General features: G+C 37.0%; 1 long non-coding RNA gene across 2 annotated transcripts in view; it reads right to left on the bottom strand.

The window, feature by feature from the left end:
- Positions 1-22989, bottom strand: part of LOC141584870 (uncharacterized) — a 400256-nt gene that overhangs the window by 2585 nt on the left and 374682 nt on the right. The window lies entirely within an intron of this gene.

The following is a 22989-nucleotide window of genomic DNA, read 5'->3' as shown; positions in this document are numbered from 1 at the left end:
AGTAGAATGCAACAAATAAGTGTATATAGAAATTTTCCATAGGGAAGGATCCAAGATGGCTGAATAGGAACACCTCCGAAGTACAGTTCCCAGCAAAAACAACAGAGGTTGAGTGCCCACTGCATTTCCAAACAAATTTTCACTACTCACAGACCAGGAGATTCCCAGGCTGAAATGCACCACAAGTTTTCAGCATGGAGGTTTCAGCTACTGCCGGCCTGGTGCACAGAAAGTCACACAAACCTGGGTGGCTGTTTCAACTGGCACCTGGAATGCCTGGGAGACAGAGCTGCCAATTCAGCTGAAAGGGAGGGGGCAGAGACAGGGGGCCAGGTGATCTAGCTCAGTGGGTACCACCCCAGCAAAACAAGCAATCTGAAATGCTCTGGATTGAGAGTTTCACAGCAAGTGCAGCTGACCCAGGATGGTCCAGGTCAGTGGGGGGAAGGGTGACCACCACTACCCAGGCAGTCTGCCACTACCGAGGCAGTTCACAAAGCAGCTGGGCAGAGCCTGCGGCAGCTCAGCAATGCCTCTGCTGGCAGACTGTGACTGGACTAATCCGTGCGGGGCAGGGCATCTATCAAAAAAGTCAGCAGCATGACAGGAACTTTTAAATAAAGCTGACCTTCCTAGGACAGAGCACCTGAGAAAAGAGGCAGTTATGAGTTCCGCTGCAGCAGTCTTAAAAGTTCCTGCCCAGCAGCTTTGCACAGAACAACGGAGTTCACAGCACAGCACCTGAACTCCTATAAGAGACAGACTGTCTCCTCAAGAAGCTTCCCCAACCCCTCTATACCCAAAGAGACACCTCATAAAGGAGAGGTCAGGCCAACATCTGGCAGGTACCCTTCTGGGATGAAGATAACAGAAGAAGAAACTGGCAGCAACCCTTACTGTTCTGCAGTCCCTGCAGGTGATCCCCAGGCAAGCAGAATCTGGAGTGGACCTCCAGCAGTCCTGCAGCAGAGTGGCCAGACTGTTAGAAGAAAAACTAAGAAACAGAAAGAAATAACTTCATCATCAACAAAAGGACGTTCACTCAGAGACCCCATCCAAAGTCACCAACTACAAAGACCACAGGTAGATAAAGCCACTATGATGGGAAGAAACCAGCAGAAAAATGATGAAACACCAAAAACCAGAAGGCCTGTCCTCCTCCAAAGGATCACAACTCCTCATCAGCTAAGGATCAAAGATGGATGGAGAATGAATCTGATGAATTGACAGAAACAGGCTTCAGAAGGTGGGTAATAACAAAACTTCTCAGAGCTAAAAGAACATATGCTAACCCAATGCAAAGAAACTAAGAACCTAGAAAAAAGTTAGATGAGATGCTAAATAGAATAAAGAGCTTATAGAAGAGTATAAACGACTTGGTGGCGCGGAAAAACAGCACAAGAACTTCGTGAAGCATACACAAGTTTCAATAGCCAAATTGACCAAGCAGAAGAAAGGATATCAGAGATTGAAGATCGACTCAATGAAATAAAATGAGAAGGCAAGAACAGAGAAAAAAGAGTGAAAAGAAATGAATGAAGCCTCCAAGAAATATGGAATTATGTGAAAAGACCTAATCTATGTTTCATAGGTGTACCTGAATGTGACAGAGAGAATGAATCCAAGCTGGAAAACACTCTTCAGGATACTATATAGGAGAACTTCCCCAACCTAGCAAGGCAGGCCAATATTCAAGTCCAGGAAATACAGAGAACGCCACAAAGATATTCCTCAAAAACAGCAAACCCAAGGCACAAAATCATCAGATTCACCAGGGTTGAAATGAAGGAAAAAATGCTAAGGGCACCCAGAGATAAAGGTCGGGTTACCCACAAAGGGAATCCCATTAGATTCACAGCAGATCTCTTGGTAGAAACCCTGCCATCCAGAGGAGAGTGGGGGCCAATATTCAACATCCTTTAAGAAAAGAACTTTCAAGCTAAAATGTCAAATCCAGTGAAACTAAGCTTCATAAGTGAAGGGGAAAGAAAATCCTTTATAGACAAGCAATTGCTGAGAGATTTCATCAACACCAGGCATGCCTTATAAGAGCTCCTGAGAGAAGCACTAAACAAGGAAAGGAACAACCAGTACCAGCCACTCCAAAAATGTACCAAATGATAAAGAGCATCAAAACAACAACAACAAAAAGCATCAACTAACAGGCAAAACATCCAGCTAGCATCAAAACGGCAGGATCAAATTCACACATAACAATATTAACCTTAAATGTAAATGGGTTAAATTCCCCAATCAAAAGACAAAGACTTGCAAATTGGATAGAAAGTCAAGACTTGTCAGTGTGCTATATTCAGGAAACCCAACTCATGTGCAAGGACACATATAGGCTCAAAATAAAGGGATGGAGGAAGATTTATCAAGCAAATGGAGAGCAAAAAAAGCAGGATTTGTAATCCTAGTCTCTGATAAAATGGACTTTAAACCAACAAAGATCAAAAGAGACAAAGAAGGGCATTACATAATGGTAAAAGGATCAATGCATCAAGAAGAGCTAAGGATCCTAAATATATACACACCCAATACAGGAGCACCCAGGCTCATAAAGCAAGTTCTTATCAACCTACAAAGACACTTAGACTCCCACACAATAAGAGTGAGAGACTTTAACACTCCACTGTCAATATCAGATAGACCCAAGACAGAAAATTAACAAGGATATCCAGGACTTCCACTCAGATCTGGACCAAGTGGACCTAATAGACATCCGCAGAAATCTCCACCCCAAATCCACAGAATACACATTCTTCTCAGCACCACATTGCAACTACTCTAAAACTGACCACATAATTGGAAGTAAATGACTCCTCAGCAAATGCAAAAGAAAGGAAATCATAACAGTCGCTCAGACCACAGTGTAAGCAAATTAGAACTCAGAATTCAGAAACTACCTCAGAACCACACAGCTTCATGGAAACTGAACAACTGGCTCCTGAATGTTGACTGGATAAACGATGAAATGAAGGCAGAAATAAAGATGTTCTTTGAAACAAACAAGAATGAAGACACAATGTCTTCACAATGTACCAGAATCTCTGGGACACATTTAAAGTAGTGTCTAGAGGTAAATTTATAGCAATAAATGCCCACAGGAGAAGCAAGGAAAGATCTAAAATCCACACCCTATTGTCAAAATTGAAAGAGCTAGAGAAGCAAGATCAAAAAAACTCAAAAGCTAGCAGAAGACAAGAAATAACTAAGATCAGAGCAGTACTGAAGGAGAAAGAGACACACACAAAAAAAAAAACCCTTAAAAAACATAAATAAACCCAGGAGCTGGTTTTTTGAAAAGATCAACAAAATAGACTGTTAGCCAGATTAATAAAAAAATAACATGGATAAGAATCAAATAGATGCAATAAAAAACGATAAAGGGGATATCACCACAGAAATACAAACCACAATCAGAGATTACTACAAACATCTCTATGCACATAAATAAACCAGCAAAGCGGGAAGAAATGGATAAATTTCTGGACACTTGCACCCTCCCAAGCCTAAAGCAGAAAGAAGTTGAAACCTTGAATAGACCAATAACAAGGGATGAAGTTGAGGCAGCAATTAATAGCCTACCAACCAAAAAAAGTCCAGATCCAGGTCTAGATAGGTTCACAGCTGAATTCTACCAGACATACAAAGACGAGCTGGTACCATTCCTTCCGAAACTATACCAAACAGTACAAAAAGAGAGAATCTTTCCCAAATCATTTTATGAGACCAACAAGAAGAGAGAATCTTTCCCAAATCATTTTATGAGACCAACATCATCCTGATACCAAAACCCGGCAAACAGTCAACGAAAAAAGGAAACTTCAGGCCAATAATCCATGACGAACATAGATGCAAAAATCTTCAATAAAATACTGGCAAACCAATTTCAACAGCACATCAAAAAGCTTATCTGTCATGGTCAAGTAGTCTTCATTCTAGGGATGCAAGACTGGTTCATCATACACAAGTCTATAAATGTAAAAACCACATGATTATCTCAATACATGCAGAGAAGGCCTTCGACAAAATTCAACAGCGCTCTATGCTAAAAACTCTCAATAAACTAGGTATCGAAGGAACATATCACAAAACAATAAAAGCTATTCATGAGAAACCTACAGCCAATATTATACTGAATGGGCAAAAACTGGAATCATTCCCTTTGAAATCTGGCACTAGACAAGGATGCTCTCTGTCACCACTCCTATTCAATATAGTATTGGAAGTTCTAGCCAGAGTAATTCAGCCGGAAAAAAAAAAAAAAAAAAAAAAAAAGGAGGGTATTCAATTAGGAAAAGAGGAAGTCAAATTGTCTCTATTTGCAGATGATATGATTGTATAATTAGAAGACCCTATCATCTCAGCCCAAAATTTTCAACTGATAAGCAACTTCTGCAAAGTCTCAGGAAAAAAAATCAATGTGCAGAAATCACAAGAATTTCTATACACCAATAACAGACTAACAGAGAACCAAATCATGAGCAAACTCCTATTCACAATTGCTACAAAGAGAATAAAATACCTAGGAAGATAATTTTAAAAGGATGTAAAGGACCTCTTCAAGGAGAATTATAAGCCACTGTTCAAGGAAATAAGAGAGGACACAAAAAGATGGAGAAACATTTCATGCTCATGGTTAGGAAGAATCAGTATCGTGAAAATGGCCATACTGACAAAAGTAATTTATAGATTAAACCCTATCCCCATCAAGCTACCAATGACCTTCTTCACAGACTTGGAAAAACCACCTTAAACTTCATATGGAACCAAAAGACATCCTGCATAGCCAAGACAATCCTAAGCAAAAAGAACAAAGCCAGAGGCATCATGCTACCTGATTTCAAACTATACTACAAGGCTACCATAATCAAAATACATGGTACTGGTACGAAAACAGAGATATAGACCAGTCAAACAGAACAGAGGCCTTGGAGACAATGCCACATATCTACAACCTTACAAAAAGAAGCAATGGGAAAAGGATTCCCTGCTTAATAAATGGTTTTGGGATAACTGGCTAGCCATGTGCAGAAAGCAGAAACTAGATACCTTCATGACACCTTACAATATAATTAACTCCAGATGGATTAAAGACTTAAACATAAGACCTAACACCATAAAAACCTGAGAAAAAAACCTAGGCAAAACCATTCAGGACAAAGACATAGGCAAGGACTTCATGACTAAAATACCAAAAGCAATGGCAACAAAAGCCGAAATAAACAAATGGGACCTAATTTAACTCCACAACTTCTGTACAGCAAAAGAAACAATCATTAGAGTGAACCAGCAAACAACAGAATGGGAAAAAATTTTTGCAATATACCCATCTTACAAAGGGCTAATATCCAGAATCTACAAAGAACTAAAACACATTTACAAGAAAAAAAAAAAAGAATCTATCCCAAAATGAGTGAAAGATATGAACAGAGAGTTTTCAAAAGAAGACATATATGAGGCCAACAAACATATGAAAAAATGCTCATCATCACTGATTATCAGAGAATGCAAATCAAAACCACATTGAGATACCACCTCACGCCAGATAGAATGGCAATCATTAAAAATCTGGAGACAACAGATGCTGGAGAGGATTTGGAGAAATAGGAACACTTTTATACTGTTGGTAGGAGTGTAAACTAGTTCAACCATTGTGGAAGACAGTGTGGCACTACCTCAAGGACCTAGAAATAGAAATTACATTTGACCCAGCAATCCCATTACTGGGTATATACCCAGAGGATTATAAATCATTCTGTTATAAAGACACATGCACACATATGTTCATAGTGGCACTGCTTACAATAGCAAAGATCTGGAACCAACCCAAATGCCCACTGACGATAGACTGGACAAGGAAAATTTGGCACATATACACCATGGAATACCATGAAGCTGTAAAAAATAATGAGTATGTGTCCTTTATAGGGACAGGGATGAATCTGGAAACCATAATTCTCAGCAAACTGACACAAGATCAGAAAATCAAACACCTCATATTCTCACTTATAGGCCGATGATGAACAATGAGAAAACATGGACACAGGGAGGAAGCATCACACACTGGGGTCTGTTGGAGAGGGGTGCCAAGGGAGAGACAGCATTGGGGTGGGGAGGTCTGGAAGGCATAACATGGGGAGAAATACCAGACGTAGTTGATGGGGGGATGGAGGTAACAAACCACATTGCCATGTGTGTACCTATGCAACAATCCTGCATGATCTGCACATGTACACAAGAACCTAAAGTGCAATTTAAAAGAAAAGAATCAACCAGAAAAAAAAATGTATTTTTGGTAAAAATAAAAGGTAAAACAATAACTTTGTATTAAAAAAAAGTTTCTATAATATTGAAGATTTGATTAAAATATTTCATCTGTAGTTAATTATAAACATATCAAAATAAATGTATCCAATACTAAAATTCATCTTCACTGTATGTAATATTTTATAGTCTAATGTAATGTTTCATATGCAATTTTCTAAATTTGACTTCTTCAAGGCCAGGGTCTGAATATGTGAATAAATGTAGGCCACATTCATCTTTGTTCCCTGAGTGTATATTCTAGGAGGAATAAATCATAACACACCAAAGTTTTCATCATCTTTTATGGCCAGAAACAGTGATAGAAATGGTAAATTGATGGTCACTACCTGGTCTCTTCTGCTAAAATTTTTGAGAAACAGTCTTTTTTTTCCTCAGCATAAAAAATCCCAGGTCCCTTAAATCTTAGTTTTATACCATCTGATCAGTTTTGAATCTCTGAGTTTTTTTTGTGCCACTAATAAGTTAAAGAACACATAAATGGCCAAGATATTCAAGAAGGACATAACTTGAAATTTCCTAATCATTTTTGATACATGCATGTTAATTTATTATTTAATTGGGATACTGCAAATTATTCCTCTCCTTTACCTCTGATTCTTAAAAAATCTTTTATAATACTTGTGAAAATTATATACATTCAATCAATAATTTAAAAATCCCAAACACTGAAGTACTCTAGTTGACAATCTTTTAAAGCTTGCTTTCCCTGATGGTACTTTAAAGCAGAGGCAAAGAACACATTAGAGACATAGTTTCTGCATTTGTTCCTGGGGCATTCATTATCCTGATGCCATTTTGCCAGAAAAACACTCATATTAACCTCCTATACCAAAGGCTTTCTTTGGGAAAAACATAATTATCCAACTGTGATGAAACCAATCAGACGAACAACTGTAGAAAGCCTTTAATATGAATGACAACATTAAGAAAATTAAGTCCAGCACAAGAAAACCAGGTAAGTGGCAGAACAGGAGTTGCTCACTTGGAGAACAGCAAACCTGAGACATGAGCAAAGAAAGTGAGGATGGTAAGGGAGGCTCAACATCTAGCAAAGAGAAGTTTCCTTCTTTGTGAATGTAACTTCCTCACTTTACACCTTCTTTTCATAACATTGCCTTTTGCTTCATTACCAAGACTAGATTAAGTTTTATCACAGCAGGTTCCAATCATAAATCATAGCATTCTATGGTCTTAATACTCTGTCTCTATCCTATCTTTTTGCCAGAACCTCAAACACTTACCACTATCCTGTCTACTATTGTGACGTTACATGAACTGTCCCTGCCTGAACTTACTCACGTCCATGGCTTGGTTTACTCATTCAAATGTCCCTCCACATGGAAGAAAGCTCCCACTTTGATCTATGCCTGTTCAAAGGGCTTCTGAAATACTTCCCAGTTATAAATAGTTGCCCAATTCAGACAACTAGAACGAAATTTCAGCTTCAATATAAAAAATTCAGATGTGTAAGTATAATTTAAAGTATTATTTAAAAGGCATCAGATATTCAATTTCAAAATTACATAAAGAAAAAAGAAAAATATTTTCTTTAAGATACCTGTAGAGCAAACTATCTAGAACACAGTCATTCACTCATTTATTCCACGAACATTTAACGAGCTCTGAATATGTATCTATAACTATGCCAAGCACTTTATATACATTATCTCACTTAACACAGTAATTAATCACCTTCTGAAATGATGACTTCAGAAGCTAGGTTCTATTATAATTCCCTGAGTGCCAAAATCAAACAGTTATTAAGAGGTAGAAAAAGGATTTAAATCTACCTAAAAGTTATTTCTATAACTGTTCTTATCCATTATATAAATCTGCCAATCTGCATTTATGTGTACACATATATTACAAATATATATGCATCTATAGATGTAGATTGAAATGGATAGAGATATTTTAATTTGCATTATGTTACTAATGCTATAGACTGTTTTCCCTTACTTTTATCCATTATTTCTGTTCTTTCTCAGAGCTATTAATTATATCTCAGCTGTGGCAATTGACATATTCTTCCTTCAAGTTGGGAAAGACATGTTGTAGGGAAATTGAAAGCACAGCTCTGGAATCAGACAGTGTGGCTCTACTGTACTTACTAGCACTGAAATCATGGATAATCTACTTAAATCTCAAATTCCTCATTTATAAAATGGTGCCAATGTACTGTGTTCATAACATTATCACAATGTAACCTGAAAGATGGTGATAGGAGAAGCCTGACACATTGTTAGCACATAATATAGATTAATTTAAATTATTACTTGGTAGATACATTATTTACAATGCATAGTAAAGGTATAGAGCTTGAGGATGAATTTATGTCTCTTTGAATTTCCTTTCACTGACAACAATGTAGACCTTTGCCTTGTACGTAGCAGGATTTCAATAGATGGGTAAGAAATTGTAATTACTATTGATTAAAAAAATAACTTTTTTCTGATGGCCAAATTATGCTACTAATAAGAGAATTCAGAGAAAAAAAAACACATTGTGTTTTGAAAGAGGAAAGATTCAAAGCAGATCCAGAGTAGCCTACCAAGCAAGTTGAGAGAAGCTTGAAGAACAACCAAGGACAAACTTATGTGAAGTGCCTATTGTGGAAGAGACTTTTTGGTTTTGGCCAGCATATTGTCTATTGAAGAAAAACACTGTGTGAAGAAAAATACAGTATCCTGTGCTAAGTAGTATATTGACATATATTAAATTGAATTTTAAAAAACAGAGTATAAGACTACAATGAAAGAAAGAAAAGATTTGCCTAGAAGCAGAAGAAAGGCAAAAGAGAATATAAGCACAGGATACAGTGGAAAGAGTCATTAAGTCAGTCTGTTTTGCAGATGAGAAACTCAAAGAGCTGAAAGTTGTTAGAGATTACAGAGGCCAAAAGAGAATTTATAGTGCTTTCATTTGAAGCAATATATGTAAATATTTATGGTAATGTGAAGCTTATTGAAAGCAATCAATAAATATCATTTATTATCATTTCATTCTTCTTTATGGGTACAGAGTTGATTTGCAAATCCTTCCATCAATTTCCAAGCCATTGCTTAAACAAGTCTTGCTATTCTAAAATGTACTTGCTTATAATAATTCAATGTTTTAAATATTTGATTTATATAAATGTTAACATAATTAATCCATTTATTAAAATCTATAATTTTATTAAAAAACAAATATTTGACTATAAATGCTAATTTTATCTTCTGGAAAACTATTGTTGTCCACATGTCAATAAATTCAGTATAAAAAATTATCTAGGCTATCAAAAGCAAAGAATAATGTTTATAATTTTATTTCTCAATCTATATTTATCATTTTAACTTCAAGCAGAAGTTATTATTTTGGGAATAATGAACATTTCTATGTTTTGCTCATTATTTTCCTTAACATAACAGCAAAGCTTGGAAAATACTGAATGTAAGCATACTTACATTTTAAATTTTTAACATTTTTCCATGTAATAAACAGCATAAATTATTTATAGAACTATTTTGTTTTCCGTTTTATAGCATAATAATCTTTCAACTAATATTTATTAAATTTCACCTTTCAAATTTATGTTAACTAAAAAAATTGGGATCCTGGTCTAAAGAAAGGTGACACAATATCTGTTAGAGAAGAAAATATGGCCAAATCTATCAGCAGCTGCCTTTCTCTGAGATCATCCCACTTCAGCTGATAGAGTATAAACTAAATAACCCATCAATTTAAACTCAGATTACAAACCTAGAATGGCTTAGTGAATCTATGCTTCTTTCTCCTCAATCTCTCTGCTATTGACAACGTATCTACCTTTTATATCCCAGTTCAATTGTTTCAGTTGAATTGCTATTAAAAATGGAAAACAAAAATAAAACCTTCATATTTAGTTGACACCTGCTCTAGCAGATAATGCAAAAAAATTGTAATTTGTTCTTATTTCTCATAAAACCCTTTGAAATGAAATAGGTATTCTTTATGTCAGAAAAAAAATGAAGCTATCGGGCCGGGCGCGGTGGCTCAAGCCTGTAATCCCAGCACTTTGGGAGGCCGAGGTGGGTGGATCACGAGGTCGAGAGATCGAGACCAACCTGGTCAACATGGTGAAACCCCGTCTCTACTAAAAATACAAAAAATTAGCTGGGCATGGTGGTGCATGCCTGTAATCCCAGCTACTCAGGAGGCTGAGGCAGGAGAATTGCCTGAACCCAGGAGGCGGAGGTTGCGGTGAGCCGAGATCGCGCCATTGCACTCCAGCCTGGGTAACAAGAGCGAAACTCCATCTCAAAAAAAAAAAAAAAAAAAAAAAAAAAAAAAAAAAAAATGAAGCTATGGAATTTCACATTTTTTTGCAAGTTAATAAATAGTGGAATTAAAATACAAACTCAATGTAACGAGTTAAGTTGGGTCCCCTGGCAAAAGTTCCTGTTTAAGTTCTATCACCCTGTTTCTCAGACTGTGGTCTTATTTGGAAATAGGGTGTTTATAGATGTAATTCTTCAAGAGAAGTCCTACTGGAGTAGGGTGGGCCCTTACTCCATGACATTTTGTATTTGAACAAAGGGAAAGTTTAGACATAGAGACAGACTGACATGTGGATAAAATATGATGTGATGAAACATAAAAATGATGCCATGTGAACATGATGATAGACACTGCGGTTATGTGCCTATAGGCCAAGGAATACCAAAGACTACCCACAAACCATCTGAAGCCAAGAGAGATGCAGAACAGATTATCCCTACAGTCCTTACAAGAAAACAATGATGTGGACAACTTGACCTCCATCTTTCATCCTCCAAACAGTAAGAAAATAAATGTCTTCCATTTAGGTAACTCAGTTTGTGGTGATTTTTTTTTCTTTCTTTCTTTTTTTTTTTTGGTTATGGTAGACCAAGCAAACTAATAAACTCTGGTCTTTAAAGTTCATGGTTTTCCTCATGTTTAATTATTTGCTCTCAAAATGCTTCTTTATTAAACCTGCTTTATACCACAGATAAACTTTTACACAGAAATCATCCAACAGTATAATTGTGTCCTGAACATATCTAGCTCCACAGAGAGTCAATAATTATTTATTCTTGAATGAACCTTAGACGAGAAAAGTTTGTAGCAAAAATACATAAAACTTCTTGTCCTTAATGCCAAAGAAGAGAGCTGTGTCAGATTTTTCCATATTCTAGATCAGTCCTACCTCTTAAGGGTATTTCCTTGTATGCCAGGGACTGGAAGCCTGGGAATTACATTTTCTAAAATTTCCCTTTACAGAATTTTAGCTTAGAGTTTACCAATAAAAGAGACACACACGAGATTTGGATTGCTAAAGGGAAAGCAGGAAATTTTCTGATGTGGCAATGATGGATACCCATAGATTTTTTTCAAGCCTGCATTTTACATCAGCTTCTGGGTCCTCTGCATGAATCATGAATCTCACCTTTCTCAGTACTAAAGGTCCTTCTGAACTAGACTACCATGACCTGGTTGACAGTAGTGACATCCCGATTCTATTGCAGAGACTGATAGTTAATGGAACTCCTTCTTGACCCCTCCACTAGCCCTTCTAATGCAATGTATTTTGCTATGTTAATCTTTTTTTTTTTTTTTTTTTTTTTTTTTTTTTTTCAGATGGGCTATTGCTCTTGTATTCCAGGTTGGAGTGCAATGGTGTGATCTCGGCTCACTGCAAACTCTGCCTCCCAGGTTCAAACGATTCTCCTGCCCCAGCCTTTCCAGTAGCTGCAATTACAAGCTTGCAACACCATGCCTGGCTAAATTTTGTATTTTTAGTAGAGATGGGATTTCATCATCTTGACCAGGCTAGTCTCAAACTTCTGACCTCAGGTGATCTGCCCACCTCAGTCTCCCAAAGTGCTGGGATTATAGGCCTGAGACACCAATCTCAGCTTCTTTTTATGTGAACATTCTACAAAGGTTTTTCTTTTGCTGACTGAACCCTGACTGTTAAGGGAGACTAGGACAGAATAAAATGTTTGTTTGTTTTTCTGTTTAACTTCCACTTAGAAAATCTCATCACTCTGCATCAAGGAATAGTAATTTCAAGTGATAGAAATTTATTTTTTATACTCTGTGCATTTTCATTGAGCAAGATTCTACTTGAGCATACAGAAAGAAGTGAGTGAATCTCAACTTCACCTCCTACTTAAGAGAATAAAAAAATTAATTCCAACCATAATGACTTCATGACAGTATAATTAATCCAGGCAGTACATTCTAAACTCTATGCATAAGCGCCTTTTGTATAATTAATGACTCCTTCCTCCCAGCATGGCAAATGTATTTTGCGAAAACTCATGTTACCTCTCTACAGGATGTCTTGTAAATATATATACTCATTTTTAAATATCCTTGTATCTTTTTTTTTTGTTTTCCCATGCCCAGTTCCCTGTTTTCAATTAACTTTTCATACTTGGCAGCCAATATAATAAAACATGTGCCCAAAGGAAAATCTAGACATCCAATAAACAACCAGTTAAAAATATTAACTTAGTTATGTCATATTAAAATAATCAACCACTTAAACGATTTTCCAGCTTGCTTCCAAGAAAAAACGATTTTGATAAAACCTATCATGTAAAAAATTACGTAGTTTTTAAAAATTCAGATAACTTGGCCCAACTCAGATTCATTTAATTCAAATGTGTAGGGAGTATGATCCAAGATTATGGATTGTTAAAAGTTCTCCCAAATGATTCTGATCTATCCGGTCTGTAAGCAATATTTGAGAACTTTTCTATATAGGTATTTCTTAATTATAAAATACTGTGGCCAGGCACGATGGCTCACGCCTGTAATCCCAGTGCTTTGGGAAGCCAAGGCGGGCAGTTCACGGGGTCAGGAGTTCGAGACCAACCTGACCAACATGGTGAAACCCCATCTCTACTAAAAACACAGAAATTAGCCAGGCATGGTAGCACATATCTGTAATCCCAGCTACTCAGGAGTCTGAGGTAGGAGGATCACTTGAACCCAAGAGGCAGAGGTTGCAGTGAGCTGAGATCATGCCACTGCATCCCAGCCTGGGTGACAGAGTGAGATTCTATCTCAATAATAATAATAATAATAATAATAATAATAAAACATTGTATTGTTAAAATCAGTATAGAAACTGAGTTTCTGCCAGGTGCAGTGGCTCACACCTGTAATCTCAGCACTTTGGGAGGCTAGGCAGGTGGATGACATGTGGTTGAGAGTTTGAGACCAGCCTGACAAACACGGAGAAACCCCATCTCTATTAAAAATACAAAATTAGGAGAGAGATCCAAGATGGTCGATTACTAGCAGCTCAGGATTGTAGCTCCCAGTGAAAGCACAGAGAACGAAAAGATGCCACACTTTCAGAGGAATTTTTGTTGCTCATGGACCAGGAGATTCCCAGCAGAGGAGCCTCACAGGTCACCAGCACGACTCTTGTGGCCAGCGGGGTGGTTCTCAGTGCAGAGTAAATGGGACTAGGTCCCCTTTTGGTTGATGTTTGGAGCTCCAGGAAGGCAGAGTCACCCATTCAGCTGATTGAAAATGGACCTAAAGAGGGAAGCCAGACCAGAGATTCCCAGGCAGGAAAGCACCAAGAATCTTAATGCCACTGTTTTAGCCAGCACAGTCGTTGCTCAGATTTCAGCACTGGGAATCAACAAGTTGGACATCCACTCAGAGACCTAATTTGAAAGTCGGTAATTACAAAGATGACAGGTGGATAAATTTACAATGATTGGAAGAAACCATCTTTGGTAAAAAGGCTGAGAATACTCAAAATCATAATGCCTCTCCCTCTACAGTGGATCACAGTTCCTCATCAACATGGGAACAAGGCCTGATGGAGAATGAGTGTGTTCCAATAACAGAATTAGTCTTCAGAAGGTGGATAATAAGAAACTTCTGTGAGTTAAAAGAACATGTTCTAGCCCAATGTAAAGAAACTAAGAACCTTGAAAAAAAGGTTTGATGAAATCCTAACGAGAATAGACAATTTAGAGAGAGAGGTATATAAGTGAATGAATGGAACTGAAGAATACGAGAACTCCGTGAAGTATGCATAAGTTTTAACAGTCGAATTGATCATGCAGAAGAAAGGATATCAAAGGTTGAAGCCCAACTTAATGAAATAAAATGAGAAGACAAGATTAGAGAAGAAAAAGTAAAAAGGAATGAGCAAAGTCTCCAAGAAATATGGGACTATGTGAAAAGACCTAATTTACGTTTGATAGGTGTACCTGAATATCATGAAGAGAATGAATCCAAGCTGGAAAATATTCATGATATTATTCAGGAAAATTTTCCTAACCTAGTAAAGCAGTATAATACTCAATTCCAGGTAATACAGAGAACACCACAAAGATATTCCTCAAGAAGAACAACCCCAAGACACGTAATCATTAGATTCACCAGCGTTGAAATAAAGAAGAAAATTCTAAGGGCAGTTAGAGAGAAAGGTCAGGTTAGCCATAAAGGGAAGCATATCAGACTTATAGCAGATCTCTCAGCTGAAACCCTACAAACTAGAAGAGAGTGGGGGTCAATATTCAATATCCTCAAAGAAAAGAATTTTCAACCCAGAATCTCATACCCAGCTAAATTAAGGTTCATAAATGAAGGAAAAATAAATTTTTTTGTGAACAAGGAAGCACTCAGAGATTTCATCACCGCCAGGCCTGCTTTACAAGAGCTTCTGAAAGAAGCACTACACAGAGAAAGGAAAACCAGTATCAGTCATCCCAAAAACTTACCAAAAGGTAAAGAATATCTTTATAATGAAGAATCTGTATCAACTAGTGGGCAAAATAGCCAGCTAGCATTAAATGACAATAATAAACTCATGAATATCAATATTAATCCTAAATTTAAATGGATTAAATGCCCCAATCAAAGACACAGACAGGCAAATTGAATAAAAAGTCAAAACCCATCGGCATGCTGTATCCAGATCCATCTGATAAGCAAGGACACACAAAGACTCAAAACAAAAGGTTGGAGGAAGACTCACCAATCAAATGGAGAGCAAACAAAAACAAAAACAAAAACAGGAGCTGTAACTTTCATCTCTGACAAAATAGACTTTAATAGTAACAAAGACTAAAAGAAACAAAGAAGGACATTACATAATGGTAAAAGGATCAATGTAACAACAGGAGTCAATGATCATAAATACATATGCACCCAATATACTGATAAAATAATGGTAAAAGGATCAATGTAACAACAGGAGTCAATGATCATAAATTCATATGCACCCAATATAGGAGCACCCAGATACATAAGACAAGTTCTTAATGACTTATAAAGAGATTTGGACTCCCACACAATAATAGCGGGAGACTGTGACACCATATTGTTAATATTCAACGGATCGACGAGATAGAAAATTAACAGGGACATTTATGATTTGAACTCAGACCTGGAACAAGTAAACTCAGTGAATATTTGTAGAATTCTTCACCCCAGGTCCACAGAACATACATTTTTTTCAGTATCACATTACACCTATTTTGAAAGTGACCACATAAATAGAAGTAAATCACTCTTCAGCATTTGCATAGCATTTCACAGATTTAAATGAAATATTGGTTGGCTGTTTGTTATTTTCTTCCCTTATTCCTTCCTGTCTCCGCTGTTAAGTACAATTATCGGCATAAAAGAGGTTTTTAATACCTATTTTTAGATTGCATTCCAGCCTGGGCAATAGAGCAAGACTTCTGTTCTCTCTCCCCCTTTGTCTTTCTCTTTCAAAAACAAAAAAATACAAAATACAAAATTAGCCAGGTGTGGTGGTGCATGCCTTTGATCCCAGCTACTAAGGAGGCTGAGGCAGGAGAATCGCTTGAACCTGGGAGGCAGAAGTTGTGGTGAGCCAAGATTGCACCATTGTACTCCAGCCTGGGCAAGAAAAGTGAAACTCTGCCTCAAAAAAGAGAAAGAAAAAAAAAAAGAAAAGAAAACAAGTTTCTTTGTTCTCAACTGATTTCCTACTGAGTGAGGGGATTTGAATATTAGCCTTTAGGGAAAACAAACCAGTTGAGTTCAGGCTGCAATTGCACTTTTATTGATATAGCCAATGAAAATTTATTGAGCAGCTAATATTTCTCAGGCACTTTTTCCCTTCAACTCTCTGACATCCTATTTCAAGATTGCTCTTGAAATTCTTTGTTATACTCTTAGAATCCCTAAAGTTTGTGCACTCAGTACATGAAAAGTAGAACACTTAAATGATTCTTCCAATCAAAAATTGTATTTTCCAGCCATGAGCAAGGAGGACAACCTACACAAAGGTAGAAGCATTGTCTTTCTAGGTACATATCTAGGCATGATCTGCCACTTGGCTTCCACCCAGATTATCCCATATTTTCTGTACTTCCAGAGCCACACAGCAGACAGACAGCAACACAGGAACAGTAGATACTCCCAGCCCTGCCTCAGTACTGCATTTACTTCATCTTAATGAACCTGTGAAAATCATTTCTGGATTTTTTATAACTATGGATAGTTATGAGAAAAATACTGAATAGTGTCAAGCACTGATGGTGTCAATCACTCCAAAATACTAAATGGAGTGAAGAATTCCATTTCCAATGGTGATGCAGCTTTTGCTAATGCATGCTGGGGTTAATACCTAGGTTATAGGTTTATAGGTGCAGCAAACCACCATGGCACACGCTCGCCTATGTAACAAAACTGCACATCCTGCACTTGTACCCAAGAACTTAATATAAAAATAAATATTTTTAAAAAGATTTTTTTCCATTATATTGACCTTGATAATCTGACGACCATATGCCTTGGAAATGCTCGTTTTTGCAGTCCCTGGCTGAGGTTTTCTGTATTTCTTGAATCTGCATGCCAGCTTCTCTAATGAGAATAAGAAAAACTGTGTAGGTTATATCCTCAAATACATTTTTGAAGTTTCTTATTCTCTCTCCTGCTCTCTCAATAATTGCAGCATGTCATAGATTTGATGTTTTTACATAATCGATATTTCTCAGAAGTTTTATTCATGTTGGTTAATGAATTCATTTTTGTTTTAGTCTGACTGAGTTGGCTCAAAGAAATGGTCTTCATGCCCTCAGATTCCTTCCTCAGCTTGGTCTATTCTACTGTTATTTCCAATTGAACATGGCCTTCCTGTAGTGAATTTTTCAGCACAAAAAGTTCAGTTTGGGTGTTTTCAAAAATGGCTATTTTGTCTTTCAGCTTTTGAATTACTTTACTAGATTGTTTGGCTTCCCTAAATTGAGTTTCAACTTTCTCCTTGACCTCAATGAGTTTCCTTGCCATCCAGATTCTGAATTCCATGTCTGTCTTTTCAGACATTTCAGACTGGTTAAGAACCATTGCTGGACAGTCAGTGGGCTCCTTTCGAGGAAAAGGGACACACTCTGACTTTTTCAATTGCCAGAGATTTTGCACTGATTTTTTTCTCATCTGGGAGTGCTGGTATTTCTTTAACTGTGGTATAAATTGGGTATAGTCAGTTGACTTTGTTTCTAGAAGCTTTCCAAGGGTTAAGGCTCTGTACTTGGTCATCGCTTACTGCTGAATCTTGCTCGTGGTTTCAAAGGGTAGAAAATTAGCAGATTTTTGGTGTTGTGGTGTTGGCTGTGAACTAGTATGTGGTGGTTGAGAGCAATGAGTGAGAGATAGGCTTTTAGCCATATGGCTTATTTGTGTATCCTTGCATTTTCAGCTGTGCTCTGTCATGCGAGGGGGAGAGAGGTAACCCTTTCCCCCAGGTTTGCTCCTGGGCCATGGGAGAGCCACCTCTGATCATTAGCACTGTGCCTATGTTTTTCATTGTTATCATTAGGTCTTTTGGACCACATGACCCCCTTGGGCAGAGGTCTAGTAGGGAGCTAGGCTATCCCTTTATCAAACCAGCCCAGTAGATGGAGGCAGCCTAAGTACCACATTAGCTGACAAACCTGTGTGACTAATCTCTCTCAGTTTTCTGGGACTGTGAGCTCCTTCCCCACTTACGTGCCAGGCACAGATCCTGGCTCTGCATACCTGAGCCATGGACTGTCACCCTGGGATGCCAGGATCTGCTTGTAGCTTCCTCCACTGGACCCTTGGGGTTGGGTTCTGGGTGTGCTGTGAAACTCAAAGGGCTCCTAGGCTGGTGAAATGCATTCGGATAGAGCAAAGCACCAAGGCTGAACAGCAGAAGCTGCACTGTGTACACTTCCCTGTGGAGGAGCCAGGCAGGAACTCTGTGAGCAGCTGGCAGGCAGCCAGGCCTGTAGGACAGATATGCTCCAGTCCCTTGGGAAAGCTGGCTCTGCTTTCTCCCCAGCAGTTATCTGGGGCCAGAGCTTGTCAGATGGATACAGGTAGCCCTGAGCAGTGGGTACTTATGGTCAGGTTCTGCTGGAGCTATCCTGCACACAAAGGTTCCTGACACCATGTCTGCTTGCAGCTCTATCTTTCTCCAATCTTTAAGGAGATTCCCCTATCAATTCAGTTGTGGGGGGGCAGAGGTAAGGAAGGGGCCGGGGTGGGGTCGCCTGCAACTAGAATTTTAGAGGTCTGCAGCAAGAGTAAGTAGTCCCCTAGTTCATTCACTCACTGCTTAACTAGGAACTGTTCAGGGTAGAAACCAGCCCTATGATTCAGGCACCTCATGCTGGGTTCAGTTCCCAGCTTCTTCACTTTCAGCCTCAGCATTTGTGTCTCATCTTCATCCACATTCAGTATTTTTTCTCTAAAGCTCTGTTCAAATTATGTTGGTTTGGTCAAAATTCTGGTCTCTCTCCAGGAGAGCAGCACTTCCCAGCTGAACCTAGTAGGTCATCTTGCCACTTCATCAGACTTTACTTTTTTAGAAGTTTTAGGTTCACAGCAAAATTGAGGGAAAAGTGCAGAGACATCTTATATTTCTTCCTTCCCCTGCACATGCATAGCCTTTTCATTTTATTCATTGTTGAATGTGAGCCAGCCTTGCATCCCTGCAATAAATCCCACTTGGACACACTATGTAATTCTTTTATACGTTGGTGTATTTATTTGGTTTGCCGAAATATTTTGAGGATTTTTATATCCACATTCATGAGACATATCAGACTGTAGTTTTCTTACCTTGTACTATCTATCTTTGTCTGGTTTGGGTTTTAGGGTAATGTTGGCCTCACAAAAATGAATTAGAAAATATTCTCTCTGCTTCTCTCCTCTGAAAGAGATGGTAGAGTATCGGTATAACTTATTCTTTAAACATTTGTAGAATTCACTAATAAACTCTTGTATAGTTTCTATTATTTTTAATTCATTAAAGTGTTTTATGGTCCAAAATTTGGTCTATCTTAGTGACTCTTCCATGTGAGCTTGAGAAGAATGTATTGTGCTGTTGTTTGAGGAAGTCATCTGTAGATGTTGAATATAGTCAGTTGATTGATGGTATTGTTAAGTTCAACGAAGTTCTTTTTGATTTGCTGCCCTCAAACATTGTTCTTTTCTAATAGAGTAGTATTGAAGTCTCCAGTTCTAATAGTAAATTTGTATCTTCCTCCTTGTAGTTCTGTTAGTTTTTGTCTCATGTATCTTGATGCTCTGTTATTGGATGCATATGTATTAAAGATTGTTATGTCTCCTTGGAGAATTGACCCTTGTATCATTATTTTGCTGCATTCCACAAATTTTATAAGCTGTGTTTCATTTTCATTCAATTCAAAATATTTTAAAATTCTCTGGATATTTCTTCTTTGATCCATGTGTTTATGTGTGGTACTTAATCTCCTTGTGTTTGTATCTTGAAGTTATCTATTATATTTTTATATCTAATAACTTTCCTATAGCTTACTTTTTTCTTTTAAAATTATTAATAATTTGGGAGGCCGAGGCAGGTGGATCATGGGGTCGAGAGATTGAGATCATCCTAGTCAACATGGTGAAACCCCGTCTCTACTAAAAATACAAAAAATTAGCTGGGCATGGTGGCGTGTGCCTGTAATCCCAGCTACTCAGGAGGCTGAGGCAGGAGAATTGCTTGAACCCAGGAGGCGGAGGTTGCGGTGAGCCGAGATCGCGCCATTGCACTCCAGCCTGGGTAACAAGAGTGAAACTCCGTCTCAAAAAAAAAAATAAAAATAAAAATAAAAATAAAATTATTAATAACATTACCAGTGTGTTGTTATTGTAGTTATAATTTAATTGCTTTGTGGTGTGATGAAATGAACATAAATAACAATAAAATTATTTCTAAAAGATGTCTTTGTTTATTAACAACTTCTGGTTATTAAAACATCTTCTTAATTTCAGTAACAGCTTTTACTTGTTTAAATTTAACTTTTCCTGCTTACAGCGAATTGTTGAAGGCCACAATTATGTCTAATGCATTTGTATATTAGACATCCAAAGTACTCGACACATGAAAGTTTCCTGCAAACAGTTTACTAGAGCATGAGATTATTCACTGTTCACTGAGTGGCACTGGTCTGCCTAAATGTAAATCCTGCTGTGCCACTTACTGGCTATTAAACATTAATTTCTAAACATCTTGGTTTCTTATTCTCTAAGAAGAACATATTTTTATAATAATACCTACCTTTTAGGGCTCTTGTGCCCAGAACAGAGAAAGTACTTAATAAAACTTAGAGGCAACATTAAATAAATTTGCATCATAACCGTTATTGTGTAGCTGTCTCCAGCACAGAACCTGACACTTAATTTTCAATCCAATGTTTACTTATTGACAAAATGAATCAGTGAAATAGAAAGTGAAATTATGTGACTGAGCAAGAAAATAATTTGTGGCAACTGAAGCTTTTAAAAATTGTGGCACCTTCTTAGACAAATACAACCTGTAAATTAAAAAAAATAAGTACGAATACTTCAATAGATGCATTTTATTAATGAATAAAAATATTTAAAATATGTATACTTATAAATATTTCAATATTTTAAAATATTTTTTAAATTTTATAAAAAAATTTTATAAAATTATTTGATTAAATATTAAATACAAAATATTTTATATTTCTCAGTTTTTATTAATTTGTCAGCTCTGATAAATTAATAATTATTTTTAAATAAATTATTCTTCTTTATTTAAAAATAATTAATTAATAAAAGATGAGAAATAATATAAAAATCACAAAGCTAAAGATAATGTAAATCTTTATTATCATAACATGCTGACACACTTCTGTAATATGTTTTTCTTTTGTTTTTCTTTGTATACTTTTTGGTCACCTGAATGCATAACAACAATTTTACACTTTTAAAGAAAAATAGAAAGATAATTCAATCTATCATCCAGCATATTTTATTGAAATATATTTTTATTATAATAATTTAGAAAATCTATTTTAGTCTCCAAAACCTCACTAATAAGCCACCTATGCAACTTTCTCTGGAATTTCTTATTTGAGTAGTGCTTCTTGCCAGAGGCAAATCCAAGGGAAATGCCAACCATATTATCTCATCTGAAGTGTACCCATTCAGCTCATCCAGGTGATATCTGTACCCTCTGAACACTCCATGGTTTCTAAAGTGCAGAGAAAATGACCATGAACCTGCTATCTCCATGATTCCAAACAAGGAATAGAGCTTTATTTTTTCTAGCTTACTCCTTGGGTTCAAATATAGAATCCAAGTTTGCTGAGATTCACCCGAAATAGGGAGTCACGTGGAGTTGGTGGGAGGCAAGAAGGTTTTCAAGGTACATGCAGCCTAAAATTTTACCCATAGCCATAGGATCACCACTAGAGGTAAAAGTGAACCTGACTCTAGCATATAACTAGAGCTGTTGCTATTCTCATGTACCTAGACTAGAATACGTTAACCCTTGGAATCAGCACTGGCAAAAAAAAAAAAAAAAAGAAAGAAAAAAAGAAAAAAAGAAAAAAAAGGTGGGGGCTTTAAAGCTAAAGCTTTGTAAACTGTATTTCTGCATTCTGTGGCTTTAATTATGGAGCCCTAGTTCCCATGGTAAATGCAAAGAATAGAATACAATATAATTTCTATCTTGGGAAGCTGATGTTTTCATTGGCAAAATCCAACTTGTACACTTGCCACTTGCATATATAATCGAGAAATTTGATTTTGCCTAGGAAGCAATTCATAAATGTTAAATAAATGTCACAAACTATCAATGTTGTTGGGAAAAGGGGACAATCAATTCAGTTTGCATTGGTTAGTCAGAGAGAGCTGCATGGGGGAACAAGGCTTTAATAAGGCTTTGAACCACAAATAGAATGTATGTAAATGTAGGCTGGTAAAAAATTATTAGAACCATAAAGAACAATGTGAGCAACAACATAAAAGTGGGATTCCAAATTGCAAAGTAATGTTCTAAGTAGCTACATTGCAGCCATTAACCAAAATGGCTATGTGGATGTTGCCAGTATTTGTGAAAAAACAGTCTTTTATTCTACAGTCATACATAAAATGAAGTCTGTTAAAATTTTATTTTCAGGACAAGTAAATACACAAAAGGAATGATTTTCTCTCCTCAATAGTAGATCAGACACTGTGATTTACAGAAGAAGAAAGAAGCACAAAGTCAAGCGTCCCTGTAATAAATATACCCAGATATATTGGCTATAAAAGTTGTCAGTTTTCTTCTGGTAGGTGGGATTTGTAGTCTCAAAACCCTACAACATCCTGCAAAAGAGAGAAAATCTACATATCTCTTACAAAACCTGAAGAATAATGAAG

Source organism: Saimiri boliviensis, chromosome 6 (genome assembly GCF_048565385.1).
Source record: "Saimiri boliviensis isolate mSaiBol1 chromosome 6, mSaiBol1.pri, whole genome shotgun sequence".
Taxonomy (NCBI): domain Eukaryota; kingdom Metazoa; phylum Chordata; class Mammalia; order Primates; family Cebidae; genus Saimiri; species Saimiri boliviensis.
Note: the sequence above shows the minus strand (reverse complement) of the source record. Positions and strands in the feature narration are given on the sequence as shown.